The sequence below is a fragment of the Amborella trichopoda genome, chromosome 5, assembly GCF_054954075.1.
Source record: "Amborella trichopoda isolate Santa Cruz 75 chromosome 5, AtrichopodaSantaCruz75HAP2 v2.0, whole genome shotgun sequence".
NCBI lineage: Eukaryota > Viridiplantae > Streptophyta > Magnoliopsida > Amborellales > Amborellaceae > Amborella > Amborella trichopoda.
Window position 1 is genome coordinate 37,160,337 of NC_142340.1, and position 15,371 is coordinate 37,175,707.

A 15,371-nucleotide genomic window follows, 5' to 3' on the forward strand; every position below is an offset into this window, starting at 1 on the left:
CATTTGTTTGATCCATATTTTGAAATATACATTCTTTTCATTCTAATGAAACAGATACAAAAAAAAAAAAAATTGAAAACACAACCTAGAAAGTATTTTTTTGCCCAATTAACATAGCTCGTTCATTTTGGTGAGATGCTTAGATCTAGGCCTTAGAAGGATATTTTTATTTTCAATTGTTTTGGATGACTGTATTATCATTAGATGAACAATGTTAAAAATAAATAAATAAATGATTTTGAGTTTATAAAGACTAAGATCTTGAAATTCACAAAATGAATGGTTTAGATTCGTTTTTGGAGGGGACTCATTTTGACCATATCTAGGGTTCAAATTGAACTTTTTTTTTTGGATTGATTATTGAGATGAAGAGATAGTGTGTGTACAAAATTTAGGGTCATACAAATACGACAAACATGGTTTTCTAGAAGTGTCATTCCATTATACTATAATACAACCGTTGCATTAGATCATTGTTATATATATATATAGTAATGATCCTATGAGATCCTCCCACACCCATGTGTGCAGGACCCCAAAGGATCACCATTAAATTTGGCACAGATCTCTAGAAAAGTTATCACATGGATGTGAGACTTGACTTTTCTAGTTATATGTGCCAAATTTAATGACGATCATTTGGGGTCCTACACACATGGGTGTGGGAGGGTCTCATAGGATCATTACTTATATATATATATATATATATATATATATATATATATATATATATATATATATATATATATATATATATATATATATAGATATATAATGTTTTGTTAGGATATACCACTTGTGGTGTAGACCCTTAAATTGCACAACATTTTTAGATATTTGATACCCTTGTCTTATAGTATAGTAACTTTTTGTTTAAGGGTATTTTAAGCAATTAGTCAAGGGTAAACTAGAAATTCCTAATAGAAACAAAAACATTTATTACCAATAGTGGATAATGACATTATCGATATGGTGTGTGATATCACCCACAAGATGCATTAACTGTTTTTAACTACTAATAGAATGCCACTATTTTTTTAAAAAAATATCTATTCTACCCTTCTAAATGATAAAAAATGCCCCTACTTGAAAAATTTTGTATTACAATTCAAGGGTATTTTAGTGTCAAAAAATGTTGAGCACTTTAATAGTCTACACCATCAAGTGGATTTGAAATTTGAAGCGTCTATTTTTCAAAAATAGAAGAATCTAATAAAAATATAAAAAAATAATTCGTGAAATATACATTGGTCAAACTACCTCTGAAAGATTTCGAGGGCATTTTGATCAATTTATATTATGAATTATTATTTTTATATATTTTTATTAGTTGCACCTTGATGAGAAGAATGAACGCCTAAAATTTCAAATGATTTGGATTTAAAAAAAAAATGAAAATTTAAATACGAAATGAGATTGTAACCATCAGATCAGTCCAGATTGAATCTGGGCAATTGATTGATGCTGTAGCAATCAACCCGTGGGCTGACAGAATCTACTCCATATATATATAGAAAAACTGGGATTAACCCACTAGCTCATATAAGCCCAACAACCCATATTGAATTTGGGCTGATTTGTGGTCACGACGTCATTTCGTATTTGAATTTTAATTTTTCTTTCTACAAATCCAAATCATTTAAAATTTTAGACGTGTATTCTTCTCATCAAGATGCACCTAATAATATATAAAACAAATTATTCGTAACAAAATAATTGCCAAAATACCCCTAAAACTTTTTAAGGGTATTTTGGTTAATTTATTTCATGTAAAATATGTTTTTTGATATTTTTTGAAGATTCAAACTAATTTTGATGAACACACTCCTAAAATTTCAAGTGATTTATATTTGTAGAAAAAAATTAAAACTCAAATGCTATGGAACATCCGTGATCGTTAGATCGGCTCAAATTCAATCTGGACTGTTAGGATGATATGTTCATATGAGCTAGTGGGCTAATCCCAGCTTTTTTCATTAAATATAATCAAATCATTGAAGACCGATTTTGCTTGGGGACTTTGGGTTGTTATATCTTACATTTTGGTATTAAGTTGTATTTCAATTATTGTATATTCCATTTTAGACCATGTATTTATATCGAGAAAGGTTTATATACTTTCCCTACAGCATAGAAGATCTATGTTTCTCCTACCATCCAGCCATCCAATTTTGATCAAGTGAGCCACTTGTTGATTGATCTTATATCTAACGCCTTAGAGTATTTTATTTTTAATTTTTTTTATACAAATTGCATGAGTATGAAATTTAGTACGCGCCATCTTCTCATTTGGGCGCACCTACCAAAAATATTAAAAATAATTTTTTGATAACATATAATGACCAAAATAACCCTAAAATCTTTAAGGGTATTTTAATCATTTTATTTTATTAGAAGTATTTTTTTATATATTTTTTATAAGTACGAGTTTATTAGAGGATTGGATGCCCAAATTTTGGTTTCAAAATGTTTTATGTAAACAACATAAAAAGTAAAATAGTGTAGAGAGGTAACATTATGATTGGGGCAATCTTAGCCTTCCATTCACAATGGACGGTCAAATAATTAGAAGTATATAAGTTTTATGTTGTAGGGGAAGCATAAAAAGTTTGCCCATTTATATTGGTGATTGTTGTAAGTACTTTTTTGGTTTTAGTAGTGTGAATGTAATAGTCAATAGACATTTAAACATGGGAACAACATTTCAATATTTATGTATGGTGCTGTTTGTATAGAGCCAAGGCTCTAAAGAATTAAAGTAAAGGCACACCTTCAAATAGTGTCAATAAATGTGGTTTCAAAATCTTTGTGATGGCCTTAAAAAAATTTCCATATCTAATTATAAAATTTAAAGCTTTAAAAATAGTTTAGATAGAGAATATCTATAAAAACTTGTAAATCTTGAAAGTTGATGGTCCAAAAATGCATTACAAGTTGCACTATTTCTAAAATTTGACATCCCTTTTTGTCTCATGTCCATGAATCTTGATGTCGAGATGATCAACTTGAGGATATTTGGACGTCAAAACAATATCTTCTAGTGAAATTTTTGAGGTACACTCTAATTTGATTGTTTAGAGCCTCAGCTCCATATATAATTTTTCCTGTATGTAATAATGGAAGTATATAATGCACCACCACCATTCTTTTTGGGAAAATTTTTATAAACAATCAAATTAAAGCCCACCTCAAAAATTTCACTAGAAGAGGTTGTTTTGATGGTTAAATATCCTCATATTGATCATCTTGACATCAAGATGCATGGACATGAGAAAAAAATGAATGTCAAGTTTTGGAAACATTACATCTTGTAATGTATTTTTGGATCGTCAATTTTCAAGATTTTTAAGTTTTCACAGGTTTGCTTGATGTACACTATTTTTGAAGCTTTATAATTAAAGATGAAAATATATTTTAAGGCAATCACAAAGATTTTTAGTATTGAAACGACATTTCTTAACACTATTTGAAGGTGTAATTTACTTTGATTGTTTAGAGCCTTGGCTCTATACAAATTGCACCTTCTTTTTAAAAACTCAAAGAATACTGCTTTTAGGAATATTTAGTAATTTTTTAAGGAAAAATTACAAAACCCCCTCAGAGTGTACTATTTACTCAACTTACCCCTTTCTGACTTTTCTCTCTCATCTTTTTCCCTTCAACAAAATATCCTCACAAAACCTCCCCAACCCAAAAGACAAAAGTGCCCTTTTAGTCTTTCCCCTTTTCTTTCCCTCTTACCCTGTAAAAGCGACCCAATTTTTTTTTTAACAGAAGCTTCTCCCTCACCCTCACGGCCCGAGCTCATCGAACCTTTCTTTCCACTTTTTCTCCCTCACGGCCCGAGATCCTCTCCATCTCTCACTTTTTCTCTGCAGCTTGAGCCTCCTCCTCTCACACTCTCTCCCCCCGGCTTGAGCCCCCTACTCTCATGTCTCTAGTGGGTTGAAGCTTTCTCCCTCTCTCTCTTCGAACGAATGCCGAAGCTAAGGCCCGAGCTCTCTCCGTCTCTCTACGAAAGATACCTTTGGGCTCTCAAAATTTGTGTCCCAACCCAAACCCGATAGCCCTATTTCAATTTTTACTTTACCCCAAATCAGCCCCATCTAAGGTAAATTTTTTTAATAAAATCGTTCGAAATTTGTTGGCATTGACAATCTGTTGTATTTGATTTGGCATTGATAATGAATCAGTTGTATTTGATTTGGCCTATACAAAATGAAAACTAAGGACCTCCTAAATTGTATTTGATTTGTATTTTCAATATATTGAGCTAACTATGGCTATTTCTAGAAATAACAGAGAGTTGATGTTAACTTATTGAAATTTATGGGAATTTTGTGTGTACAGTTGTTGTTTTCGTTGATGAACCCCATTCTAGATAATTGGATTAAGGCTCGAACAATGATGATGAATTGTTGATGTCAATGATGTTATCAAATGAGGGTCTTGTTTTTTTTTTTTTTTTTTAATAAAACAGTGCAGAAATTGTTGTTATCTCAAGATGATTGTTGTGAAATTAGACTTCATGAAATTGGCATAGAATTGAAATTAGTTCTGTGGATTTATGGAAATTTAGGGTACGTAACTATCATTAATTATATTCTTCACAAAAGGAATTGAGTTGCCATTTGAGCTATTTGGGGAAAGGAGAGTAGCTACCTCATTGTGTCATGAAACATGGGAGTAGAGCCAACTTAGAAGCTATGTTGCATGGGTTCTTCTTTTTTAATGTCATACCTGTTTTGGACCTGTATCGACAGTTTTACATACATACTAACCTAGATCCTTTTGTAATCTTCTTCATGCTCAATGACTATTTGCATCATTGACGGAGAATTTGATCTTCTTTTTTGTTTTGAGCAGTCGCTTGTAAATTTTCAAAACATGTATGAATTCAATCAACACATAATTGAGATTTTGAGCTGCTCGTCATGAAATAGACTCAAATTGTTTTTAAGTTACATGTAAACTTTGATCAAATTGTTTCGAGCTATTGTATTTGATTTGGCATAGTGACCTCAAGAGTTTTGATTAAACTCAAATTGCGAATTTAGTTTATGGGGCATTAGTTTTCATTTTGTATACAATTTATGTTGATTTTTATGGTTTCCCTATTATTTATTTTCTTGTTTTTTTATTTTACCTAATTGCAAAATAGAACAGCATTGGATTCTCAAAAGGGTAAAGCCTTTGGCCTTGGGAATAAATGTGATCGAGTTTGCTCTAAAATAGCCACTGATTGAAAGTATATGTTTATATCCACAAAGTCATTATTGTTGTACTCAGATAATCTTTGGGTTTGTTTATTTGTGAGGTGTAAATTATTACAAATCTTGTGCAGAAGAAAAAAAAAAGAGTGATAGAAGATAGATTTATTGTATTTGTGGTGGAGAACTCCAATCAAATATCTGGAACTTTGGATTAGATTGGTAGTGATGCATGTATATTTATGATTGAAAGTAGAACTAGGTTAGATGACTTGCAAAAACATGTTGAGGTATTTTGTATAGAAGATTTATTATGAACCTATTCATTGACGATGATATTGAGAGGATGTTGAATGCACACGAAGGCGAGAATAACCTCTTGGTTTATATTTGATGGGAGTGAACAAAGTGTTGGAAGTACTTCGTGTAACCCTAGGGCAATCGAAGAGGTCAGACTCCACCAATCATCTAATGTTTTGGTCTCTAGTTCCGAACAAAACAATACACCAAGGTTGCTTAGTTCTTGGGAGGATGCACTTACTGGTAAAGGCCAACAATTTGAATCTCTAGATGACTTCCGAGAAGCCCTTAGCAAGTTTGCTATAGCACACCATTTCACTTACTGTCTTGTTAAAAATTAAGGGTATCGCATAAGGGTGAAATACAAAGGTGATGGATGCAAATAGGAGACATATGCTTCGAAATTTGGCAAGATGAATGTTTTTTGCATCAAAACATGGAAAAAAGAATACTCATGTAATATTGGGACAAGCAATGATGTACAGAGAAGAGCATCACAAAAATGTATTGCATCACTAATCAAGGATAAATTAAGTGATACTATGCAATACAAGGTTAAAGAAGTCATGAATTATTTGTCTCGAGATTATGAGTTTGAAATACCCTATTGCAAGGCTTAGCGAGGGAAAGAAACGGCCATCAAAGACAGACATGGTTCGCAAGAGGAGGCATACAACCAGTTACCTGCATATGTAAACCGAGTGATGGAGACGAATCCTGGTAGTTATGCGATAGGACAAGTATGACAAGATGGCAGATTTTGTGGAATGTTCTTAAGCTTTTATGACTCAGTACATGGCTTCAAAAGTGGATGTCATTCACTGATATTTCTAGATGGGATATCACTGAAGGCACGATACCTTGGAACTTTACTTGTTGCGAACTCACTCGATGGGGAAGAACAAATGTTTATTGTTGCATTCGCTATTGTGGATGCCGAAAGTACAGAAAGCTGGTTGTGGTTATGGAATATCTAAATATTGCTATTGGGATAGATCGTGAAATCACTTTTTTGTCGGCCTAGTTGATATTGTCTATCAAGTTTTTGAGAATACCCATCATGCTTTCTGTGAGCGTCATTTAGTGGAGAATTTCAAGAAGGAAGTAAAAGACGTACCTAATGATATTAAGAAGACAGTTGTAAAATATTTTGTTGGAGCATGTAGAGCATACATGCCACAAGAGTATTTTGACAATGTGAGTGAAATTAGGTCAATTTTTGAGGTCGCATTCAAGTGGTTCATGGAAGCATCGCCAGACTATTGGGCCACATCACTCTTCAGGAGTAAACGATATAATCAAGTAACAACCAATGTGGCTGAGTCATATAACAAATGGATTCTAGAAGCACGTGACATGCCAATTCTCTAGTGCGTTGACTTGATTATAAGATAAATCATGAAATTATTGGCTACCCGTAGCTTGGAAGCTGAATCCTGGACCACAACACTTACTCCGCACGCGCAAAAGGAACTGATGAATTATAAGGTAAATCTAATTGCACGAGAGGGTGAATGTCGGGGTTGGCAAATTACAGGCTTGCCTTGCAAACATGCTTGTAAAGCCCTTCAATGGATGAATAGGGATCCCATCGACTATTGTGAAGACTATCTAATAGTTGCAAAGTTTTGTGAAACATTTTCCGAATCTATCGTGCCGGTTACCTTGATCGATCTATCTGAGTGTACGCGTGCACAACTTCCTCTAGATGGAATAAGAGTACTTACACCTCACTCAAGATGGCCCATTGGCCAACCTAAAAAGAAGCGCATAGAGTCACAGGCAGTACCAGTGCAACCTATTCACTGTAGTAGGTGCAAAGGAACTAGTCACAACATGGCGACATGTAAATCACCCACTTGAAGGTATTTTTTTTTAATTATCTTCTTTATTCAGTCTTTTAAATTGTAACAACCAGTTGTGGGAATTTTTGTCAGTACATATATTGGATATGTCACTTTTGTCTCTCTTTTATATTAGATATGCTACTGTTCTATCTCTTTTTTAATTGGATTGGATATGCCATTGTTTTATCTCTTTTCTTATTAGATTGGATATGCCATTGTTCTATTTTTTTTCTTTTCTTATTGGATATGCTTCTTGTGGTTAACTTTTTATGCCAATTATGATAATATAATTAGCAATGCAAGACCTGGAACAACTAAGAGGCATATGGGAGCCATCCACTTAATCAGGTGAAAGGCATGAGGTACGATGGTCTATTTGTTTTAGTTAATGATTTACATTAATTAGGTATTTCTCATGTGACTGACTATTGCAATTTCTTGTTAATTTTCATTTTAGGAGAGAAAGCAGAATCGAGGTGGAATTAACGGCGGAGAAATTGATTTTTTTTATTTTTGTCTTAGATATGTATATTTGAAACAAAAGTTAAGTAAAAAATATGGTTGATATTCATCTCCATTTATGTGTATTTTTGGATTTGATCGGTATGTTTGAAGCATATGTTAGGTAAATGATATGGTTGGTTATATTTTGATGTTGAGTTTGATATGTATTTTTGGATTTTATATGAATGTTCGAAACAGATGTTCAATGAAGGGTATGTTGCATAAATGAGAGATCTCTCTTTATCTGCCTTTTCAATTATGAAAAGTCATCAAGTTGGATATTATATATTTTTATAACAATGTAACTTGGTTATCAAATGTTGTTGCTTTGGTGATAAACTATGAAGGCATCAAAGAGAAGTGTAACTGCTTTAAGGCTAACATATAAAAACCACCAAAGGCTATATAACACCACTACATAGAATATAAAGCCACCACCAAATACTAACATATAACACTACCAAAGGCTAACATATAACACCACTAAAGAGAAACACCTAACTCAGTTCTTACATACAACACCACAAAAGGCAAAAAGCCAACAAAAAAAAAAAAGGCATTGCATAACAACACTTTGCTCTGGCACTACAACACTTCGATTCGGCACTGCAACACCACGCTTCGGCAATACAACACATAGCTCCTGCAGTAAAGCTTATGGAGCCACAAACCACTCCGGCAGTACAACACATCACTCCGACAATTTATATGCACGCTCCGCCACTATTAATTTCACTCTCCGGCAGTAATGCTTCTGGAGCCATAGAGCGCTCCGGCAATACACATGTACGCTCCGGCAATAAATACTCATGCTCCGGCACTATGTGTTTCACGCGCTTCTGGACCCACAACGCTCCGACAGTAAACACTCACTCTTCAGCACTATGTGTTTCACGCTCCGGCATTACAGCTTTTGGAGCCACAACGCTCCGGCAGTAAACACTCACGCTCCGACACTATGTGTTTCACGCTCCGGCATACAGCTTCTGAAGCCACAGCGCTCCGACAATTGGTATACACGCTCTAACAGTAAACACTCACGCTCCGAAACTATGTGTTTCACGCTCTGGCATTACATCTTCTGGAGCCACAACGCTCCGGCAATTGGAATACACGCTTCCGCAGTAAACACTCACGCTCTGGCACTATGTGTTTCACGCTCCGGCATTACAGCTTCTGGAGCCGCAGTGCTCCGGCAGTTGGTATACACGCTCCGGTGTTATGACGTTTCGCTCCGGCGATAGTTCCATGAGCTCCGGCAATACTATATTGGTGCACGTCGCTCATGCAGTTTAGCAGCTCGCTCCGGCAATATTTGATCTTGCTCCGACAGCATGGTAGATTTCGCTCCGACAGTTAGGTCTCTAGAGCCATAGCGCTTCAGCAGTATAACTCTTCGCTCTGATAGTTAGGTCTCTAGACCGCCAATTGAACTTTTACTATACGGTAAGGGCATTTATGTCTAAAAATTTAGCATTTTTTACTTTGGGGGGTTTTTGTGAGGAAAGCTCCTTAAGGGGAAAAAAGTGTGAGAAACAGTTTCGGTAGGGGTAAGTTGAGTGCATAGTCTATCTTAAGGGGGTTTTTGTAATTGTTAAAGTCAGCATTTTAAAAAACGTCGCGTCGAACCGGACTCGCCCGGTTCGACTCGGAAATCAAGAAAAGGGACCGGATCGGTTAAAAAATCGGAAATCGTCCGGTTCTAAAGAGAACCGGACGATTCCGCACAGTGACTCGCCGATTCACTGTGCGGAATCGGCGATTCCGTGAAGAACACGGGTTGCACAGTGTTCTTCACTGGATTCTTTGAAATTTATCATTTTTTTATCATTTTTCTTGTTTTTTTTGGCATGTGATCTGATTTGCAGGCTGTAAACAGCTTTATTCAGCTTTTTCAAGGATTAAATGGTGGAAAAATTTGTTGTTTTTGGATCACGAAAAATTCGGTGTTTAGGGTTTCTGCCTTTTCTGAAATTTCATGCCAAATAGGGCATGAATCTTTCAAAATTAGTAGGCATTTTGATCTTAAAGCTGTGAATCAAAACCTTTTGTTACTAATTTGTGATAATCGTTGAGAAAAACAGAGTTTTTTGGAGATTGAAGGCTTCGGTTCACAAAATCAGGTAAGAACTTTGGGTTTTTTTTTTTTTCCGCCATTTGATTTATTTCACGGCATATTTTGAACATAATTAGGGTTTTTAATCTTTATTGTGTCTAGTATGATTTAAAATTTTCAATTTTACGTAATCTGGTCAATTACAGCAAGAAATTTGATATGAACACTGAGATGTTTGCGGAACCAAATTCCGCTGTTTTTTTTTTTTTTTTCTGCCTTTTGATTTTGTTTTCATGATATATTAGAAATAATGTGTTAAAAATTTAGGGTTTTGATTCCTTATATTGTTGTCAGAAAATATACTCAATTGGATGTAATTTATTCACTTAGAGGTGAATTTTTGAGTTAAAATCGCTTATGTAAAACGACTTTGTGAAGAACATATTTTTTTTTTTTTTTTTTTTTTTTTTTTTATGTAGCCCATGATAGAATTTTTTGTAATCCATGATCGAATTTTTTGTAATCCATGATCGAAATGTTTGTTTTTTTTTTTCTTGTAATCCATGATCGAATTTTATTTTTTATTTTTTATTTTTTATTTTGTTAACCCATGATAGAATTTTTTGTAATCCATGATCGAATGTTTTGTAATCCATGATCGAAATGTTTGTTTTTTTTTGTAATCCATGATCGAATTTTTTGTTTTTTGTTTTTTATATAACCCATGATAGAGTTTTTTGTAATCCATGATTGAATTTTTTGTTATCCATGATGTAATTGTTTTTTTCTTTTTTTGTAATCCATGACCGAATTTTTTGTTTTTTTTTGTTTTTTTTTTTTGTAATCCATGATCGAATTTTATGTAATCCATGATCGAATTTTTTGTAATCCATGATAGAATTTTCTGTAATCCATGATCGACTTTTTTGTAATCCATGATCGAAATGTTTGTTTTTTTTACTTGTAATCCATGATCGAATTTTTTGTTTTTTTTTTTTTTTTGTAACCCATGATTGAATTTTTTGTAATCTATGATCGAATTGTTTTTTTCTGTTCTTGTAATCCACGATCGAATTTTTTGTTTTTTTATGTTTTTTTTTTTTTTTGTAATCTATGATCGAATTTTATGTAATCCATGATCGAATTTTATGTAATCCATGATCAAATTTTTTGTAATCCAGGATCGAATTTTTTGTAATCCATGATCGAATGTTTTGTTTTTTTTTTTTTTTGTAACCCATGATTGAATTTTTTATAATCCATGATCGAATTGTTTTTTTCTGTTCTTGTAATCCATGATCAAATTTTTTCTTTTTTTATGTTTTTTTTTTTTTTGTAATCCATGATCGAATTTTATGTAATCCATGATCGAATTTTATGTAATCCATGATCGAATTTTATGTAATCCATGATCGAATTTTATGTAATCCATGATCGAATTTTTTGTAATCCATGATCGAATTTTTTGTAATCCATGATCGAATTTTTAGAAAATTTGTGATTTTTTTTTTTTAATCCATTTTTTTTTTTAATCCATGATCGAATTTTTTGAAAATTTGCTGTACTTTTTTTTTTTTATTTCTTTTTATCCATGATCGAATTTTTTGAAAAATGATGATTTTTCGAAAAGATGTGAAAATCGTGATAAAGTTTTGATTATCATGATGTATTAAACCCAATTTTTAATTTTTATTGTTTGAGTTTGATGTAAGTTTTTTTTTTTTTCCATGATCGAATTTTTTGAAAAATGATGATTTTTCGAAAAGATGTGAAAATCGTGACAAGGTTTTAATTATCATGAGGTATTAAACCATATTTTAAATTTTTATTGTTAAAGTTTTTATTGAAAAAATTGTATGTTGATGGATTATTTATGCAAAAAAATACATGTTATTATATTTTTAATACAAAACTGTATTTTTTTTATCTGTTGTTCATGGATTTTTTAGTTGGAATGACTGATGTTAGCCGGCTCTTTGAAGAATTGTTTTTATTATTAATTTTTTAATGCAAAAAATGTATGTTCTTGATAATTGAGTTGTAGCCTTGTTTGGAGCTTGCATTTTGTATTATTCTAAATGTTTGTAATTGATATGTACGAAAATATTATTGTCAAAAAAGGTATTTTGCAATAACAAATAACAATGAATATGACTACATGAACTACCGCAACATATTATCACTACATATGGTGATTATTTTTCTTTTTGAACTGTCAGGTTAATTTAAACTTTTTACATCTTAAAACAGTTGAATCATGTCAAGATCTACAGAAGACCCTGCATGGCAACATGGGGTCAGACTTGATCCCAACAATAAAGACAAAATTATTTGTAATTACTGTCAAAGAGTGATAAGTAGTGGGGTACATAGGTTCAAGTAACACTTGGCAGGGGTTAAGGGAGAAGTTTCTGCATGCACTAGTGTCCCTAGTAATGTAAAAAAACAGATGGTGGCAATTCTTAATGCTAGCAAAGGTAAAAAAATTGCCAAACATAGGATGAATGAGGAGATAGCTAGTTTATATACACCATCAAGCAAGAATGATACAGAAGAGCAATATAATTATAACCTAGAAGAGCAATATAATAATGAGCTGGACATGGCCACAAGATTGAGTTTACATGAACAATATCAGAGGGAATGTGGGTTTAGAATGCCTGGTGGGTCTAGCTCAGACATGCATGGTGGGCCTAGCTCCGATATGCATGGTGGGCCTAGTTCAGATATGCATGGCGGGTCCAGCTCGAGCATGTATGGCGGGCCCAGCTCAAATATGTATGGAGGGGTTGGTGGCAATATGTATCAAGGAGAATCAGTTGTTGAAGAAATTGTTTCTAAGTTAACTAGGAGTGCCAGTATTGCAGGTCATGGTCGTAAAGACCCATTTCTCTCAAAGCCTAAGTCACAACAGATGACCCTAAAAGGCATGATTAAAGGTACAAGAAACATGTTAGGGAGATATGTTAGTAAATGGTTCTACGATAAAGGGATTCCCTTTGATGCAGTCAATAGCCCATATTTTCCACCTATGATTAGTGCAATCCAAGGAGTCGGGCCCGGGGTAAAACCCCCGACGGCATATGAGCTCAGTGGGCCAATATTAGATGAAGAGGTAGAGGAAGTTAAAAAGTGGATTGAAGAATATAAACAGAGTTGGCCAAGGACAGGAATTACTCTCATGAGTGATGGTTGGTTGAATAAAGTTAGTAAAAAGGAGTTTTTAAACTTCTTGGCCTATTCCCCAAAAGGTACAGCTTTTTTGTCTAGCAAAGACGTATCAGGGACGAAGAAGGATGCAAACTTCTACGTACGACTATATGATCAGATAGTGGAGGAGGTGGGAGATAAGCATGTAGTCCAGTTTATTACGGACAATGCGCGTGCATGTGTTTCTGCGGGCAGCAAGTTGATGGATAAGAGGAAGCATCTAGTATGGACCCCGTGTGCTGCACACAGCATCGATCTTATGTTAGAGGAAATCGGTGAGATCAAAATTGTGAAGGAGACTCTAGATGAAGCAAGGTTGGTGTCGAGATTTATATACAACCACTCTAAAATATTATTTCTATTTAGAGAACACTCTAAGAAAAAAGAGATAATCAGGCCTGCCATAACCCGCTTTGCGACCGCTTACTTAGCTGTGGACTCCATTCGACAATCTGAAGGTGCATTAAAGAGATTGTTTACTTGTGAAGAGTGGTTAAATGACCGCCTCTCGAGGTCCAGTACCGGTATAAAAGTGGATAACATAATCTCAAATAGGCTGTTCTGGTCTCGATGTTCCAGTGTTGTAGAGGCCACTGCCCCTTTGGTCACGGTGTTAAGAATGGTGGATGCTGATAAGAAAGCTACCATAGGTATCCTTTATGAAGGTATTGAGAGGGCGAAATCAGCTATTGGGGAGAAGTGTATTTTTGCTAGCAAAGTGATCGAGATTATAGAAAAGAGGTGGAACATCAAATTTGGACGTCCAATTCATTATGCTGGTAAATATATATTTATATCATTACAATGTTTCAGTTTAAATTATTTTTTTATGAAATTGTAAATGACATTTTTCTACCTATATATTTTTTAGGTTACTACTTCAACCCCAAATTTTTCTATTTGACACCTAAATAACCCCACACGATTATGGAAGGGGTCAGATACATTATTACAAGGTTGGAGAGAAGCCATCGAAACCAAGTAGCAGCAATACAAGATGTATTATTTAATGTTTGAGTAAGAACTTCATTGAGTTGTTATATTTGTGAGGAATAATGCACTAAAACGTAATATATTTATTTTAGCTTGCTATGTATAGGGATGCTATAGATCTTTCGGAACTAGACTTGCCAGAAATTCTCGAACTATGATGGATCCAGGTTATCCCCTCGCTAATATTTTGTTTATTCATATATTTAATCTTATGAATTGTTCTTGCCCTTACAATGCTTTTTACATTTTAATCCAGTTGAATGGTGGGAGATATATGGTACTGATGCACCTCACCTAAAGAGGATAGCAATCAAGGTGCTCTCCCAGACATGTTCTGCTACTGGCTGTGAGCGCAACTGGAGTACGTTCCAATGGTTGCACACTACTAGGAGGAATCGACTCGCTTCTGAGAAGCTTCATAAACTAGTCTACGTTCATTATAATTTAAACCTCAGAGAGCGACAAATAAGAAGGAAGCTTGAAGACTATGGGTCGATAGACTTAGACACAATATTTGTCACAGACACAGCAGACCAATGGGTAGTAGAAGAGGAGGAGCCAGTGTTGCACAAGAGAGCGTTCCTTGAGGCTATCGGTGATGAAGATATTGAAGAAAGTGATGAGCAGCATGAAAGAGGAAGCAGCCAGCCAATGTATCCACAATATGTCGGTGATATTGCACCTAATGAGAGAGAGTGAGAAGGGGGTCTAAGAGAAAATGAGAGAGATGATGATTCTGAGGCCACCCTATCCCAACCATATTATTCACATATCGAGTCCCAACAGCAACAGTGTAGGGATGAGCACGACAGTGCAGGTGAGCATGAAGGATGGACAAGCTTCGGGGATTTTGGATTGGGAACACAACAAAACACTAACACTCAGGGATTTGGGAATAGTCGGACGCCCGCTAATATCGATGATTCGTTTTTAGATCGAATCAATGAATTGTCAAACGAATTCAATCAATGGCACCAGCGTGACCAAGAAGAACAACAACGTCGTCTATCATTTTATTTTTAGATCGTATGTTACTAATTTTATGCTTTATTGTAGTCCATGTATGTTGATATACTTATTCCATGATAATTCTATGTTTATCCTTTTGTGTGATGTAAATTAAATGTTGAATGGCGGTTCATGCAGGGAAAAAACATATCAATATTCGCATATTCATTCAAAAACATGAAAATTCTTAATGGAGTACTCTCATTTCTTATTGAATTCCTAAAAAAAAATATTTATAATGAA

General features: G+C 34.2%; 1 long non-coding RNA gene across 1 annotated transcript; it reads left to right on the forward strand.

Annotated features, from left to right (window-relative positions):
* The first annotated feature begins 14,251 nt into the window (after window positions 1-14,251).
* LOC148782074 (uncharacterized) lies at window positions 14,252-15,244 on the forward strand. Its single transcript, XR_016056675.1, has 2 exons — window positions 14,252-14,287; window positions 14,644-15,244. It is a non-coding gene; the product is annotated as an uncharacterized LOC148782074 (long non-coding RNA).
* The last annotated feature ends 127 nt before the right edge of the window (window positions 15,245-15,371 follow it).